This window comes from Mus caroli, chromosome X (genome assembly GCF_900094665.2).
Source record: "Mus caroli chromosome X, CAROLI_EIJ_v1.1, whole genome shotgun sequence".
Classification (NCBI taxonomy): Eukaryota; Metazoa; Chordata; class Mammalia; order Rodentia; family Muridae; genus Mus; species Mus caroli.
The window spans coordinates 62,168,941-62,186,681 of record NC_034589.1 but is presented as its reverse complement, the minus strand read 5'-3'; the positions used below and the strand labels follow the sequence as shown (position 1 = coordinate 62,186,681).

Here is a 17,741-nt window from a genome sequence, read left to right as displayed (position 1 = left end):
TCTCATATGAGACTATGCCCTGGCCTAGCAAACACAGAAGTGGATGATCACAGTCAGCTATTGGATGGATCACACGGCCCCCAATGGAGGAGCTAGAGAAATTACCCAAGGAGCTAAAGGGAACTGCAACCCTATAGGTAGAACAACAATATGAACTAACCAGTACCCTGGAGCTCTTGTCTCTAGCTTCATATGTATCAAAAGATGGCCTAGTCGGCCATCACTGCAAAGAGAGGCCCATTGGACTTGCCAACTTTATATGCCCTAGTACAGGGGAACCCCAGGGCCAAAAATGGGGAGTGTGTGGGTAGGAGATTGGGGGGGTGGGTATGGGGGACTTTTGGGATAACATTGAAAATGTAAACGAGGAAAATACCTAATAAAAAAAGAAATTAAAAAAAAAGAAAATATTATCATGAGTGAGGTAAGCTAGTAACAAAAGAACACACATTGTATGCACTCATTGATAAGCAGATATTATCCCCAAAGCTTTGAATACCCAAGATGTAATTCACAGACCCCATGAAGCTCAAGAAGAAGGAAGACCAAAGTGTAGATACTTCAGTCCTTCTTAGAAAGAGTAACAAAATACTCATGGCAACAAATAGGGAGCCAAAGTGGAGCAGAGACTGAGGGAAAGGCCATCCAGAGACTGCCCCACCTGGAGATCCATCATATATAGAGACACCAAACACAGTCACTCTTGAGGATGTCATAAAGTGCTTGCTGACAGGATCCTGATACAGCTTTCTCCTAAGAGGCTCTGCCAGAACCTGACAAATACAGTGGGGGATGCTCACAGCCAACCAGTTGACTGATCAAGGGGACCCCAATGGAGGAGTCAGAGAAAGAACTGAAGGAGCTGAAGTGGTTTGCAAATCCATAGGAAGAACAACAATATCAACCAACCAGACCCCACAGAACTCCCAGGGACAAATCCACCAACCAAAGACATGTAGCTCCAGCTGCATATGTATAAGTGGATGGCCTTATTGGACATTGATGGGAATAGAGGCCCTTGGTCCTGTGAAGTTTTGATGCCCCAGTGTAGGGGAATGCCAAGGTGGGGAGGTGGGTGTTGGTGGGGGAACACTGTCATAGAAGCAAGGGCAGGGGCAGGGGCAATGAGATAGGGGATTTTGGGCTGGGAAACCTGGAAAGGGGACAGCATTTGAAATGTAAATAAATAAAATATCCAATAAAAAAGAATATTTTCTCTCCTATTTAACAGACTTGAAGTACAATTGTATTACAGAGAATAGGACAGAAAGATCATAAGAGCCAGAGGACCAGGGAATCTCTTGTAAGGTTTTGTTCCCCCAAAAATCACACAGAAAAATGAACCCATGTTGTTATTCCCAACAATACGGCTGCCTAAACAAGTCCTGAACAAGAACAACATCAAAAGACCTGCTATCATAGAAGGGGGAATTCAAGTCACCCCACCCCAAGACAAAGAAATAAAGGCAAATAAATATGCTGAGGGAAGGAGAATTAATATTACCAATGGATGAGCCCCCTGTTTGCTTATTTTATAACAATGGTCAGCCCTGAAATCACATGCATATAAGCAACATTAAATGAATTCAGCAGGATGTATTTAAATATTTATGCATATATTATGTATGTGATATTACTTATATAATTTACATGTCTGTACAAAACAATTAAGTTATCTAAAACAATTAAATTGGGAAGATTAGAGGGTTAGGAGTAATGAAAGAGAAGTTAGGAAATTGTATACTTATCTTTGAATTTTTAAAAATAAAATAGCCTAAATCATTTCATAGATGATTAAACTGAGGATCAAAGATGGAATAACTTTGCCAAAAGAACAAAGCAATTAAATATTGCTAGAACTTGATCCCTGTTTCCTGTTCTCATTCTACTTTGTTCTATGGCTTTGAAAGGCAGCTGTTACACAATGATTTTATAACTGATAAGGATCACAGGGCTCCCAATGGAGGAGCTAGAGAAAGTACCCAAGGAGCTAAAGGGATCTGCAACCCTATAGGTGGAACAGCATTATGAACTAACCAGTACCCCGGAGCTGTTGTCTATAGCTGCATATGTATCAAAAGATGGCCTAGTCGGCCATCACTGGAAAGAGAGGCCCATTGGACACACAAACTTTATATACCCCAGTACAGGGGAACGCCAGGGCCAAAAAAATGGGAATGGGTGAGTAGGGAAGTAGGGGGGGGGGAGCGTATGGGGGACTTTTGGGTTAGCATTGAAAATGTAATTGAGGAAAATACGTAGTAAAAATATTAAAAATAAAAGATACTTTCAATCCCTTTTCTTTCTGCTACAATGGCTCCAGATTTGGAATAAAGTAGGCATGAAAAATATTTCAAAATAACTAAAAAAAAAAATCTATGTTTGGTCAGAGTTATGAGTAAAGACTAGAAGGCTTTCCTGTAGTAAGTGGCAAGTCTGTAATCTAGTATTGGGAGGTAGAAAAAGTATAATTTTAAGTACTATGAATTGGAAAGCCTCATGGAATGACCAGTGGAAAATGATTCAAAGTTGCTCTTAAGCATGGTAACTGAACTTAAGAAAGTTTCAAGACAGAAGCATCAGTTTGGGTGCATCTATGCTTTTGTAAGAATTATTTTAATTGGAGTCAATGAGATTACTGGGATGGAGCATGATATGGGCCCCACAAATTTCTTTTAATGATAAACCACCTCAGCAAGCATATTGGGACTTTTACCTATGGTTTCTAGTCCACCTAAACAATTCAAATACTATTTATTAGAAATTCTTATTACCTTTACACTAGAAATTGTTACAATTACTACTGTAAACAAACGCAAGCCTGTGAGATGAGAAATTAACAGATTGTAATACACATAGTTGGTTTGTTTTTCATATATTTTTTTTTACTTTTTTTTTAATGGCTGAGCTGTGTACTGAAATCAGGCAGTTTGCCTACAGTAGTTGTAATCTTAAATTCTATAAGGCAGTTATCCTTACTTCCAATATCAGATAAAATGAAATTGCCTCATAAATATTTGTTTTCTTGGAAGTTTAGAAACCAACTTATGACTCTCTTGTATTCCTCACCTTTTATCTTAGCCTATAGTCAATTTTATTACATAGGCTACAAGACAACCTGAGGTCTAAGCAAAAGAATGGATTGGGATTTCATTGAAAACACTATCCAAGGAACAGAGTAACTGGAATTTTAATTTCATAACATGCTAGAACTGTGCTATACTACTAGGTAATCCCAATATACATGTAGTTTTGCTTTAAGTGTCTTATTGTGAATATCCAGCTTATAGTAGTTTAGGTAAGGAATTTCCTCCATAGGCTCCAAAATTTGATAACTTGTTCTACAGTTGGTAATACAGTTTGGGGAGGTTTAAGAAATGTGACCTTCCAAGTGAGGATGCTTCAATTCCATTTGGAAGGGAGAAGAAAATAATCAAAGGAGGCAGAGTGAGGGAGGTAGTGAGGACATGGAGGGGAAAAGGGAACATGATCAGGTGTGAGGGGGTAGGGAGACAGAAGAGAAACCCTGAGAGCTAGCAGAAAGAATGGAAATATGCAGTCCTTGGGGTGGACAGGTGACTGAGAAATTTCTACATCCCACTGAGATTTCAGTGGGAAACAAGAAACCAGAATTAGTCAGAAGTTTCACCCGTGAAATTATTTGATTTGTCATATGAATATTTACTGTCAAACACCAAGAAATGATATGGAAACTAATTTTATAAAACTTCACATTGGCAACCCTGGTAAGAACAGTTGCAGCTTTAATTTCCCTAGAAGAAAGAGAAACAAATAAATACAATATTTGATTCTCAAACACTAAATATTGCTACATTGTTTCATAAAGGAACCTAGTGCAGCTACAAAATTACCAACCATAAAATTAGAGTCTTCAGTCCTCAAAGCAGATGGAATCTGAGTCCCTAAGTGGAGCAGTGTTGATCCATAATGACTGTTATTACTTTCATCTTTATACTACAAAATATTTTGCTCACACTAGTTATTAGGTCTTAGCAATGCAGTCTGTCTCCATGACTCTTTTTAACTCTGTATGGTATTTCTTTTATAGCCATCATCTGTGATGTGAGTGTGACAGGTGCTACTTATGGCAGCATAAGAAGCACAGTTGTTATCTCAAAGCCTCGTGGTTGATTTATTTAGAGATCTCTTTCTGAAATTAAATTATTTTTGAGTACCATAGAACTAGATTTGCTTTACAGAAAAAGGACTATGAATGGCTATGCCAGTTTAAATCATTCCTAAAACCAAGAAAATATCTTAAATATGTAAATATCCCAAGATAGCTGAGGGACTAGGCCAGCCTAGGATTGGCTGATGAAAATATTTCCCAAGCTTGATGATTCTATTCTGAATAATGCATAATGTGTTCACCAGTGACCTGGAGTTTTTGTTCTTCTGTGGATCCTGCATAGTCACATGACCTCTCTGGACTTCAAATGCTTGTTCTACAAAGTAGGGCCACTAAATCCTGCCCTGAATGGTTATTTGAAAATTAAAGATCATTGCTAAAAAAAAAAGGAAGCTATCAAATTTACACTAAGTATGGATTAATTTTATCAGTCAGCTACTCATAAATTCATTTAATCAACATTTTTTTAGAAACTTATGTATGTCTGGCCAGAAATTAAAACTAAACCAGACAAGAATGACAAAAAATGTCTACAATTTTGAGACCAAAAGTTAAAAGTAAATTACATTGAAGATGTCAATGTCTTATAAACACAATAAAAAAAATAAAAAATGGAGATTGGGTATGTCAATGTGAGGATAGGAACAGCAATACCAACTTTATAGAGTTTTCAGGAATAACTCCATGATGATAAATGGACTGAAAGAGCTGAGGAGGAAGCATTGTACAATTAATTTTCTTCAAGATAAATCTTTAGAAGGAAGCTCACTCTACAAGGTAGTTCATCCTGCAAATGAGATTCTTAAGCTCAAGAAAGACATCTCAAAGGCTTCAGAGAGTCCCTGACCAGTTACCCTAGCCTGCTTCCTCCTCAAGCATATATGAAAAGTAAATCCTACTGTAGGATACTCTCAAAATAGTCAGTTCCTCAGAAGAAATAGAGGCCAACTTAACTGCCTGGTACAGACAGAGACTAGCTGAGAAAAAATACAAGAGATACCTGGAAGAGACTAACACCACTTAAGCAGCATACAAGTTGTACACTGAGCTCTAGGGTTGCAGTTTTCGTGAACTGTAATTCAGGATGAGGTGACTTTCTGATGACCCAGATGCTTTTAAGTTATTTATGCTTCTGTAAGTAACCCCTTACCCATGCTACAGTGCACAAGCCCAACAGAACACATTGTTTCACCAAGTTGAACACTGTTAGTATGTAGAGGAATTTTAATCCAGCCATATGGCTGCTCTGGTAAAGGATCACATCCAAAATTGTGATCTTCCCTGAATGTTGACCCACATTGGCTTACAGTTTGATTTGGCTAGAATAGAGACACACCCTTAGTACACACCTTTCATCTCTAGCAATGGAGGTAAAGTTAGCTTGTAGAAAGAACCAGCCATGTTTGAAAGTGATGCCTAATTGAGAGGCAGACAAAGTGAAAACTCAGAGAAAGAGTTAAGTCAGAGGTAAGTTATGCCAAACTCACAGGAGAACAGGACAGGAAGTAGAGGTTACTTAAGAGGCAAGATAGAGGAAAAGGGGTGCTGTGTTTGTATGGAAGTCTTACAAGAAAATGTTGCAGAGAATAAGCAAGACACAGATGAAGACAGAATTAGCCAGAGAATGAGAATGAGTTGGAATATTAGAACAGATTGCCAAAATTAGTAAGAGGCTAGGTAGAGAAATTCAGTCAGAAGCAGAGAAAAGCTAGGTTGAATTGGTCAGCTTGGAAGAAAAATTATATACAGCATCTAGTAGCTTCAAGGCCTAGGCCTAGGGATACATAGAAAAAGAAATGCTCTGGGATCAGCCAAAAGCCATGTATTCACATAGCTTGGGTATAGCTCTCATCTCATCACTTTACCACAGAAAATATTATTTTTTTAAAAAAGATATTTACAGTACTATCCTTAGTTTTTAGTTTCCTTAATTCTCTATCTGCAGTCAGTAGATATTTGCTCATGTCTCACTAAGAATATTACACAATGAGGAATGAGCCATATGTATCACTAGAAGAATAAAGGAGTCAGGGGAAACTAGAAGTCAGTAGCTTGGCTTCTACACCAATGACACTTATTTCACTGAATAAAAGTGTTACTGTGGATGCTTACTACACAAAAGCAGTATAGACAATACATAACTAAATAGATGTCATATTCCAATCAAACCACTTGAAAACCGTTGATAGTCTTTATTTAATATGTTGGGATTTTTTTAAACTTTATTTGTATGAGTGTTTGACTATACTTAGGTATGGTTAACACATGTGTGCTTATTTCCAGTGTAGGTCAGAAACTGGCATCAGATCCCTTGGTATGAGAATTATGGGTGGCTGTCAACCATCCTGTGCATGTAGGAAACTAGACTCAGGTCCTCCACAAAACAAGCAAGTGCTTTTAACGCCTGAACCTTTTCTCCAATCTTGAATTTTTTATTATTTTTGTGTAATGAAACCCTCTGGATTTTCAAATATTAAATTGTAGTTTTAATTTTCGTAGCTTATGAAAGTCATGTGTAAGTAGACAAAAGACAATTCAAAAGACAAGAGTTAGCTCCTGGGCCACACTTTACTGAAGCCTCTTTATAATGGCAATAGAGGAGTTGTAAAGATATGTTTGATGACTACTTTCAGCAATGTAAGGCTTATGCTTTTCTTCTTAAAATCATTGAGAAAGTATAATATGAAAATAGTTTCCTCAGTATCATTGATTACTTTGGTAATTTTTATTTTTGGAATGTGTTTCTATACAATAATTTTCAAATATTTTATCTATAATTTGTTAAAAAAAACTTCTTTCAAGTGTAACAGGACTCCGCCAAAAAGTAGTCTGCACAGGGGAGAGTGTGCACACAGAAGCAGACAGCTTCTGGGACAGGCGGGAGCCACAGAGCTTCTGAGGTAGCACCCGTTTCGGGCTCCAGACATCCTACCACCTCCCCGGCCAGAGGACAGGTGACCACCTGGCCCGGAAGGTTTTTGACTCAGAAAAGGCAGGAGCCCTCTTGGTTCCGGGACTCCACCGAAAAGTAGTCTGCACAGGTGAGAGTGTGCACACAGAAGCAGACAGCTTCTGGGACAGGCGGGAGCCACAGAACTTCTGAGGCAGCGCCCTTTTAGGGCTTCGGATATCTGACCACCTTCCTGTCCACTGCCGCACCGGGGTTCCGGGCCCCGGGAGTCTCTGGACACCTGCAAGGACCCACACAGGATCCCCCAAGGGATCCTAAGACCTCTGGTGAGTGGAACACAGCGTCTGCTCCAATCCAGCCACATGGGACCTGAGACTGCATTAACTAGGGAAGCAGATAACCCGGCATGATTAGGGGCACAAGTCCCTTCCAGTCCACTCCAGCACCGGGGTTCCTTGTGCGCTGAGTTTCTGTACACCTCCAAGTTCCTCACAGGAACCTCCACGGGATCTTAAGACCTCTGGTGAGTGGAACGCAACTTCTGCCAGGAGGCAGGTTCAAACACCAGATATCTGGGCACCTTCGCTGCAAGAGGAGACCTTGCCTGCAGAGAGTACTCTGACCACTGAAACTAAGGATAGAGCTAGTCTCCCAGGTCTGCTGATAGAGGCTAACATAATCACCTGAGGAACAATCTCTAACCAGAGACAACTATAACAACTAACTCCAGAGATTACCAGATGGCAAAAGGCAAACATAACAATCCTACTAACAGAAATCAAGACCATCATCAGAACGCAGCGCTCCCACCACACCTAGTCCTGGGCACCCCAACACAACCGAAAAGCTAGACCCAGATTTAAAAACATATCTCATGATGATGGTAGAGGACATCAAGAAGGACTTTAATAACTCACTTAAAGAAATACAGGAGAACACTGCTAAAGAGTTACAAGTCCTTAAAGAAAAACAGGAAAACACATCCAAACAGGTGATGCAAATGAACAAAACCATACTAGACCTAAAAAGGGAAGAAGACAGAATAAAGAAAACCCAAAATAAGGCAATGCTGGAGATAGAAACCCTAGGAAAGAAATCTGGAAGCATAGATGCAAGCATCAGCAACAGAATACAAGAGATGGAAGAGAGAATCTCAGGTGGGGGAAGTGGGAGAGGGTATGAGGGACTTTTGGGATGGCATTGGAAATGTAATTGAGGAAAATATGTAATAAAAAAAAGAAAATATCTAATAAAAAAGAAGAAAGGTAGAGTGATAAAAAAAAAATCATGTGGTAGCAATGTGACTCTATCAAGCATTCCACTCACAGGTTTTCTGTGAAAAAATTTTAACAGTCTTATATTTCTTTATAATTTTCCCCAAATAAAAATAAAGTTAAAGCTAAGAGAAATGATTTAATAAAATAAACTATACTGATTTCAAAAACAAAAACAAACAAACAAACAAAAAAAAACAAGACAAAAAAAAGAAAAAAGAAAAACAAAATCCAAGGATAGCAAAAATATTCTCAACAATAAAAGAACCTGTGGGGGAAATCGCCATCCCTGACTTCAAGCTGTATTATCAGCAATAGTTAAAAGAAACTGTATGATATTGGTACAGAGACAGGCAGGTAGATCAACGGAATAGTATTGAAGACCCAGAAGTGAACCCACTTACCTATAGTTTTTGACAAAGGGGCTAAAACTATACAGTTGAAAAACAATAGCATTTTCAAGAAATGGTGCTGGTACAACTAGTGGTCAGCATGTAGAAGAATGCACATTGATCCATGCTTATCTCCTTGCAGGTAAGCTCAAGTCCAAGTGGATTAAGGACCTCCACATAAAACCAGATACACTGAATCTAATAGAAGAGAAAGTGGGGAAGAGCCTCAAACACATGGGCACAGGGGAAATTTTCCTGAACAGAACACTAATGGCTTATGCTCTAAGATTAAGAATTGACAAATGGGACCTCATAAAATTGCAACGCTTCTGTAAGGCAAAGGATACTACCAATAGGACAAAATGGGAACCAACAGATTGTGAAAAGATCTTTACCAACCCTACATCTGATAGAGGGCTAATATCCTATATATATAAGGAACTCAAGAAGTTAGACTACAGAGAATCAAATAACCCTATTAAAAATGGGGTACAGAGCTAAACAAAGAATTCTCACCTGAGGAATTCTAAATGACTAAGAAGCACCTAAAGAAATGTTCAAATATCCTTAGTAATCAGGGAAATGCAAATAAAAACAACCCTGAGATAAAACCTCCTCACAGGAGTTAGAATGGCTAAGATAAAAAATTCAGGTAAGAGCAGATTCTGGCAAGGATATGGAGAAATGGGGAATATTCCTCTACTCTTGGTGGGATTGTAAGTTGGTAGACCCACTCTGAATATCAGTCTGCTGGTTCCTCAGAAAATTAGACAGAGTGCAACCTGAGGACCCAGCTATACCACTCCTGGGCATATACCAAAAAGATTCTCCAACATATAACAAGGTCACATGCTTCTCTATGTTCATAGCAGCCTTATTTATAGTAACCAGAAGCTGGAAAGAACCCAGATGTCCTTCAACAGAGGAATGGATACAGAAAATATGGTACATTTATACAATGGAATACTACTCAGCTATTAAAAACAGTGAATTTATAAAATTCTTAGGCAAATGGATAGAACTAGAAAATATCCACCTGACATGGCATGTACTCACTGATAAGTGGATATTAGCCCCAAACCTCAGAATACCCATGACATAATTCACAGACCACATGAAGCTCAAGAAGAAGGAAGATCAAAGTGTGGGTGCTTTTGTCCTTCGCAGAAAGGGGAACAAAATACTCACAGGAGCAAATATGTAGAGAAAGTGTGGAGCAGAGACTGAAGGAAAGGCCATTCATAAACTGCCCCACGTGGTGATCCATACCATATATGTCACCAAACCCAGACAGTATTGTGTATGCCAATAAATGATTGCTGACAAGAGCCTGATATAGCTGTCTCCTGAGAGGCTCTGCCAGAACCTGACAAATATAAGGACGATGCTCACAGCCAACCAGTGGACTGATCAAGGGGACCCCAATGGAGGAGTTAGAGAAAGAACTGAAGGAGCTGAAGTGGTTTGCAACCCCATAGGAAGAACAGCAATATCAACCAACCAGGCCACTCAGACCTCTCAGAGACTAAACCACTAACCAAAGAGTACACATAGAATGATCCATGGTTCAGGCAGCATATGTAGCAGAGGATGGCCTTATCAATGGGTATAGAGGCCCTAGGTCCTATAAAGGCTTGATGCCACAGTGTAGTGGAATGGCTGGGCAGGAAGGTGGAATTGGGCGTGTGGGTGGGGGAGTATCCTCCTAGAAGCAGGGGAGGTAAATGGGATAGGGGGGTTGTAGAGGGGAAACTGTGAAATAAGATAACATTTGAAATGTAAATAAATAAAATATCCAATTAAATAAAACAAATCTCTACCAGAAACAAGTCATGAAGCAACATGAAGCAGTTTTTTCAAATTGTTTGATGTGTAATAATAGCAAGATCTAGCTATTTCAACTGCCAAATGAATAGAAAAAAGAAAAAAAAAAACAGAGAAAATGGCAAACAATACATGTTCTGTTTTTTTTTTTTTTTTAACCTCGTCCAATCCAAATTCCCCAGACCTTTGAACAAAGGTTCAGTATCTTTGAGATAGATTAATTCATTATATTCTCCTCCTTGAGGGTTGAAATAAGGGCCCAATGTCTATACTCAAGGTAAATTGTCTTCAATTCTGTATTCTTTTAACTCTTACTCTCTAAAATGTAAAACCAAGAAAGAGGAAATCTAAAATTATATTATTTAAATCAATCTATTTCTCTTTCTCTGTCTATCCATCTGTCTATCTCTTTCCCTCCCCCTTTATCTTTCAATATCTCTCTCTCTCTCTCCCCTCTCTCTCTCTCTCTCCCACACACACACACACACACACACACACATCCACGCACACACATAGTATGAAAAAAAGTCATGATCTATGAATTCAAACAAAAATTGATAAGTAGGCAAAGAATCAAATATTCCAAAGAATCAAAACCATTCCCAAACAGAACAAGTATAGGGTTTGCAGCTCAATAGGAAATATTTCGTTAAGAAGTTAGTAAATTCACATTGCATAATGATAGAGGTGAAATAAGCCCACAGTGAGCTTAAAAATCCACAAAATATGAAGAGGTTTTATAGCCTTACAGACAGAAATTTTAAAGATAGTAAGATTTGATGAAACAATGATTTATTTAACTATGTATGGACATATATAAATACATAAAGTTTCTATGTCTCCACAAATATCAAAGAATTAAACATCAAATGTTTAAATAATCCTATAAGAAATGTGAAAATGTATAGATGTTATGCTCCTGATGTGTTTAACTGGTCATGTTAAATTAATCTCTTCCTTAATCAAATCCAAATGATATTTTTATTATTTGTGTTGAGAGTTGTTATTAGTGTGCTGATGTTTTCTAATACCTTTATACTTTCTTTTCCTAATGTAAAAGGTTTTCCTGGTTCTTTTATAATAGCAGAATTTCCTCATGTTTATCATATTTTATTGATTTCATTTTAGCTTTTATTTAGTACATTTATATTTCTAAATACACCTTAATTGAATTAAATACTAACCTAATTTTACTCTAACAATATCTCATTTAACTTGTGCTACTTTAAAATGTTACAATGATAATCTCTGTCAAAATAATAGTCCATGACTATCACAGTAATTACCATTCCCAAAGAATGATAAGGACTTGTTTTTACATAATGAATTTTTCAGTGGGCAAAGAAGTTGCTGTAGCAATGGCTAAATGGTTTTGACCTCTGCAAGACATGTATTCTGTTAGACCACATTCTAGTGTATTATTGGGTCTCTGTGACCTAAAAAAGAACAATGGTAATTGTCATAATTTGCAGTCATTTTGTTAGATCTAATTTTCTTATTTATATGTTTCTAAGGAAGTTAGAGTTATCTCTCTTAATATGAAAGTTACACAGTATTATTGAGAAGAATTTATAAAAGAAATAAAGAAGAAAGATTCATTAGCAAAACTAAACATTGTTCCTTTTTACAGCCATTGCTCTGTTGTAATAACCACCTTCAGCCTATTTATGCATCCCCTTAGAATGTTTTAAGCCATATTCAAAATAAAATGCATCATACTCTCTTTTCCTCTAGCATGCTAGCCATGATCCTATTGGCATCATAGGCTGATGATCTATAGGGTGTTACCAGTATTATAAAAACAAAGGTCTTACTTCTATCAAAAAGTCCACATCTTTGACTTGGGACAAAAGAAGGCAGAAGTTGATGACTTCTTACAATGTGGCCATATGGTTTCAGATGAATATAAACTGTCTTCTGAAGCACTCAGGGCTTTCTTTATTTGTTCCAATAAATACATGGTGAAGAGTTGTAGCAAGAATGGCTTTCTCATTAGAGTGAAGCCTCATCTTTTCCATGTCATCAGAATCAACACAAAATTGTCCTGTGCTAGGGCTGATATGCTCCAGACAGGTATGCATGGTGTCTTTAGAAAGGCCCAGGGCACAGTGGCCAGGGTTCACATTGGCCAGGTCATCATGCCATCTACACCAAGCTACAGAATAAGGAACAATTAACTGAGGCTCTGCACTGAGTCAAATTCAAGTTCACTGGCCACCAGAAGATTCATGTCTCAAAAAAAAAAAAAAATGGGGCTTAACCAAGTTTAATTCAGAAAAATTTGAAGACATTGTTGCTGAGAAATGGCTTATTTCTGAATGCTGTAGTCTTGAATATATCACCAATCATAGTCCCCTGGACAAGTGGAGAACCCTATGTTCCTGAGGAGTTTCCACAATGCTCCCCTCTACCCTACCTAATCATGTTCAGCAATAAATCTCACATCAGTCTTCTTTAAAAAGTAGATCACATTGAATATATCATAATATATCTAATCTAATTTATTATTACACAAAATTGTAATTCATTACATTATTTTAAATTCAAATTTGAAATGTTTTTTACTTCACTGCATTTTTTCATCATTGTAGTAAGCATAAGATCTTGGCTTACTTTATATTTTTATTTCTTTGTTTTTCCAGGTGTTTAATCTTTTTCCTTTAGATGTGAATATGTCCTTATAAAATATATTCTTGTTGAGTGTTTATTGGAATAAAATATATACTGTGGAATTCATTTTGCTTTTTTTTATTTACACACCACCATCCCCATACCCCTACTCACCCCTTCTCCCACTCAGTTCCAGCTTTCCACACACTTCTGAAGACTATTTTGTTTCCCTTTCTGAGTGAAATTTACACATCCTTGGGCCTTTCTTAATACCCAGGTACTTTACGGCTTGGAGTGAGAATGGAAATCAATGGGAGACATCTTTGGTATTAGATGGAGACCTGGAATGAGGGAGACTACTGGAAGTCTATGAGGATAAACTACCTGAGATTCCTACCAGCAGAAGATACAGAGAATGAAGTGTCCACCTCCTCTAGCCAAGCAGGTCTTCCAGTGGAAGGAGGGGGGCAACAACTCATCCACAAAATGTTGACCCCAAATTTGTCCTACTTACAAGATTTACAGGGAAAAAAGTGGAGCACAGACTAAGTGAATGGTCAACCAATAATTGGCCCAACAACAGGCCCATCCTATAGGACAGAGCCAACCCCTGACACTATTAATGATACTCTGCTATGTATGCAGACAGGTGCCTAGCATAACTTTCTCCTGAAAGGCTTCCTTCACCCAGTAGCAGATTGAAACAGATTCAGAGGCCCATAGCCAAATGCTAGGCATAGCTTAGGAAGTTTTGTGGAAGAGTTGGGTATACAAATGAGCCAACTTGAAGGGTCAAGGACACTATAAGACTCAGAGAGTCAACTAGTCTATGCTCACAGGGAAGCTCACAGAGACTTAACCACCAACCAAGAGCATTCAGGGGCTGGATCTAGCTCCACCCTCATTTATAACACATGTACAGCTTGGTCTTCATGTGTGTCCCCTAACAATTGAAGTGGGTCACTAAGTTCTGCAAACCTGAAAGTCATAAAACAATATCTTAATGTTTATTGAACATCTATATTTTCTATATTATTGAAGTTGAGCACCATAAGAACTATGGGTATCCATAATTATCAAAGGGTCCATAACCCAAGCTTTTAAACTTGCTACTAATTACTAATTTGTAATTATCCAAAACATCCTAAAGTAAAAACTAGTCCTTCACAAATGTATCACCTTATATTAGAAGCCCTAATCTATGACCAAAGTAGAAAAAAAAAAAAAAAAAGAACTACAAGGAAATTATAGAGGAATAAGTTAAAGTGATATTTATTATCTTTATTTATTATGACATTATTATCTTTGTAGAAGTCCATAAAGAATCTACAAAGGAAGGCAAAAAGAACTAGTAAGAAAAACCAGCAAGAATTCATAACAGAAGACAAAAGAGTATTTCTGAATATAAAAATGAGCCAAAAGATAAGAGAATCAAATTGTGATATTAAGAAATAAAATATTTGAGCCCCAGGCCCCCTTGGGCTTGAACTCAGCAGTCACACAGTCCCCAGAGGACTCTCCAGGCAGCAGGCACCCTAGCACACTCAGGATCTTAGGATCACTGAGGAGAGTCGGCCTCCAGAGAGGACTCTGACATTGGGACTCAGGTCAGAGCACCATCTTGTATCCCAGGTCTATCAGAGACAAGTCTGCATAGTAGAGCACTCAGGCCACAGAAGCAACAGAGTTTCTTGGATAGGGTCCATTTCAGCCTTCATCCTCAGCCAGGAGACATAGCTGAGACCCAGATCTCTGGGCACCTTCCCCACCAGAGGAGAGTTGGCTTCCAGGGAGGAATCTGATCCTGGGAACCAGGTGAGAGCTCCATCTTGTATCCAGTGTCTCTCAAAGACCAGTCCCCACAGAAGAGCAAGTGGGCCATAGAAGCAACAGAGCTTCTTGGACAGGGAACGTTTGGGACATCATTTTCAGCCAGGAGGCAGATCTGTGCTCCAGACCCTTGTGCACCTTCTCTGCAAGAGTAGAGCTTGTCCCCAGAGAGTGCTCTGATGACTGGGACCAGGAGAGAGTTGGACTCCTAGGAGTGCAGACAGAGGCTAACAGAATCACAGGAGGAACAAGCTCCAGCCAGAGACAGATAGAACATCTAACACCAGAGATTACCAGATGGTGAAAGGCAAACATAAGAAAATTACTAACAGAAACCAAGACCACTTGGCATCAATAGAACACAGTACTCTCACCACAGCAAGTTCTGGATACCCCAACACACTGGAAAAGAAAGATATGGATTTAAAATCATATCTCATGATGCTGGTAGAGGATTTTAAGAAGGGCATTAATAATGCACTTAAAGAAATACAGGAGAACACTGCTAAACAGGTAGAAGCTCTGAAAGAGGAAGCACAAAATTCCCTCAAAGAATTATAGGCAAATACTGCTAATCAGGTAGAAGTCCTTAAAGAGGAAACACAAAAATCCCTTAAAGAAAAACAGAAAAACACAACCAAGCAGGTAATGGAATTGCACAAAACATCCAAGATCTAAAAATGGCAGTAGAAACAAAGAGAGACAGCTCTGGAAATAGAAATCATAGGAAAGAAATCAGGAACCATAGATGCGAACATCAGGAGCCAAATACAAGAGATGGAAGAGAGAATCTCAGATACAGAAGATTCCATAGAAAACATGTACAGAACAATCAAAGAAAATGCAAAATGCAAAAAGATCCTAACTTAAAACATCCAGGAAATCCAGGACAAAATGAGAAGATCAAACCTAAGGACAATAGGAGTAGATGAGAATGAAGATTTTCAACTCAAGGGCCAGCAAATATCTTCAACAAAATTATAGAAGAAAACTTCCCAAACCTAAGGAAAGAGATGCCCATGAACATACAAGATGCCTACAGAATTCCAAATAGACTGGACCAGAAAAGAAATTCATCCTGACACATAATAATCAGAACAATAAATACACTAAATAAAGATAGAATATTAAAAGCAGTAAGGGAAAAAGGCCAAGTAACATATAAAGGCAGACCAATTAGAATACATCAGACTTCTCACCAGAGACTATGAAAGCCAGAAGATTCCACACAGATGTTATAAAGACCCTAAGGAGAGCACAAATGCCAGCCCAGGCTACTATACCCAGCAAAACTCTCAATAACCATAGATGGAGAAACCAAAGTATTCCATGACAAAACCAAATTCACACATCTTTCCACAAATCCTGGCCTTCAAAGGATAATAAATGGAAAATTCCAACACAAGGAGGGAAATTATGCCCTAGTAAAAGCAAGAAAGTAGTCCTTCAACAAACCTAATTGAAGATATCCCCAGGAACACATTCCCAACTTTAACAATAAAAATAACAGGAAGCAAAAATTGCTTTTCCTCAATGTCTCAGACTCAATTCCCCAATAAAAAGACATAGACCTGGGAGGCAGAGGCAGGTGAATTTCTGAGTTTGAGGCCATCCTGACCTACAAAGTGAGTTCCAGGGCTATACAAAGAAACCCTGTCTTTAAAAAATAAAAATAAAATAAAAACGACATAGACTAACAGACCGGCTACATAAAAACAGGACCCAACATTTTCCTGCATACAGGAAACTCACAAATACAGACATTACCTCAAAGTAAAAGGCTGGAAAACACTTTTCTAAGCAAATGGTCTGAAGAGACAAGCTTGAGTAGCCATCCTAATGTCGAATAAAATTGTCTTCCAACACAAAGTTATCAAAATAGACAAGGAGGTGCACTTCATACTCATCAAAGGTAAAATCTTCCAAGATGAACTCTCAATTCTGAATATTTATGCTCAAAATGCAAGAGCATTCACATTTATTAAGGAAATGATAGTAAAGCTTAAAGCACACACTACACCTCACACAATAATAGGGGGATATTTCAACACCCCACTCTTATAAATGGATAGATTCTGGAAACAGAACTAAACAGAGACGTATTGAAACTAACAGAAGTTATGAAAAAATGTATTTAACAGATATCTACAGATCAGTTTATCCAAAAAAATGAAAAAAAGAAAAGGATATACATTCTTCTCAACTGAGGAATACCAAATGGCTGAGAAGGACTTGAAAAAAGTATCCAACATTCTTAATCATCAGGGAAATGCAAATCAAAACGACCCTGGGATTCCACCTCACACCAGTCAGAATGGCTAAGATCAAAAATTCAGTGACAGCAGATGCTATAGAGGATGTGGAGAAAGAGAGACACTCCTCATTTCTGGTGGGTCTGCAAGCTGGTACAACCACTCTGGAAATCAGTCTGGCAGTTCCCCTGAAACATAGTATTACCTGACAACCCAGCTATACTACTCTTCCTGGGCATATACTCAAAAGATACTCGAACAAGGACATTTGCTCCACTATGTTTATAGCAGCCTTATTTATAATAGCCAGAAGTTGAAAAGAACCCAGATGTCCCTCTCCAGAGAATGGATACAGAAAATGAGGTACATTTACACAAAGGAATACTACTCAGCTATTAAAAACAATGAATTTATGAAATTTTATGCAAATGGATGTATCTGGAAGATATCATCCTAAGTGAGTTACCCCATTCATAAATGAACACAAATGATATGCAT

At 38.2% G+C, this 17,741-nt stretch overlaps 1 pseudogene; it reads left to right on the top strand.

Moving 5' to 3' along the window:
- The window catches only part of LOC110286230, a 47,990-nt pseudogene extending 35,054 nt beyond the window's left edge, over window positions 1–12,936 (top strand).
- The last annotated feature ends 4,805 nt before the right edge of the window (window positions 12,937–17,741 follow it).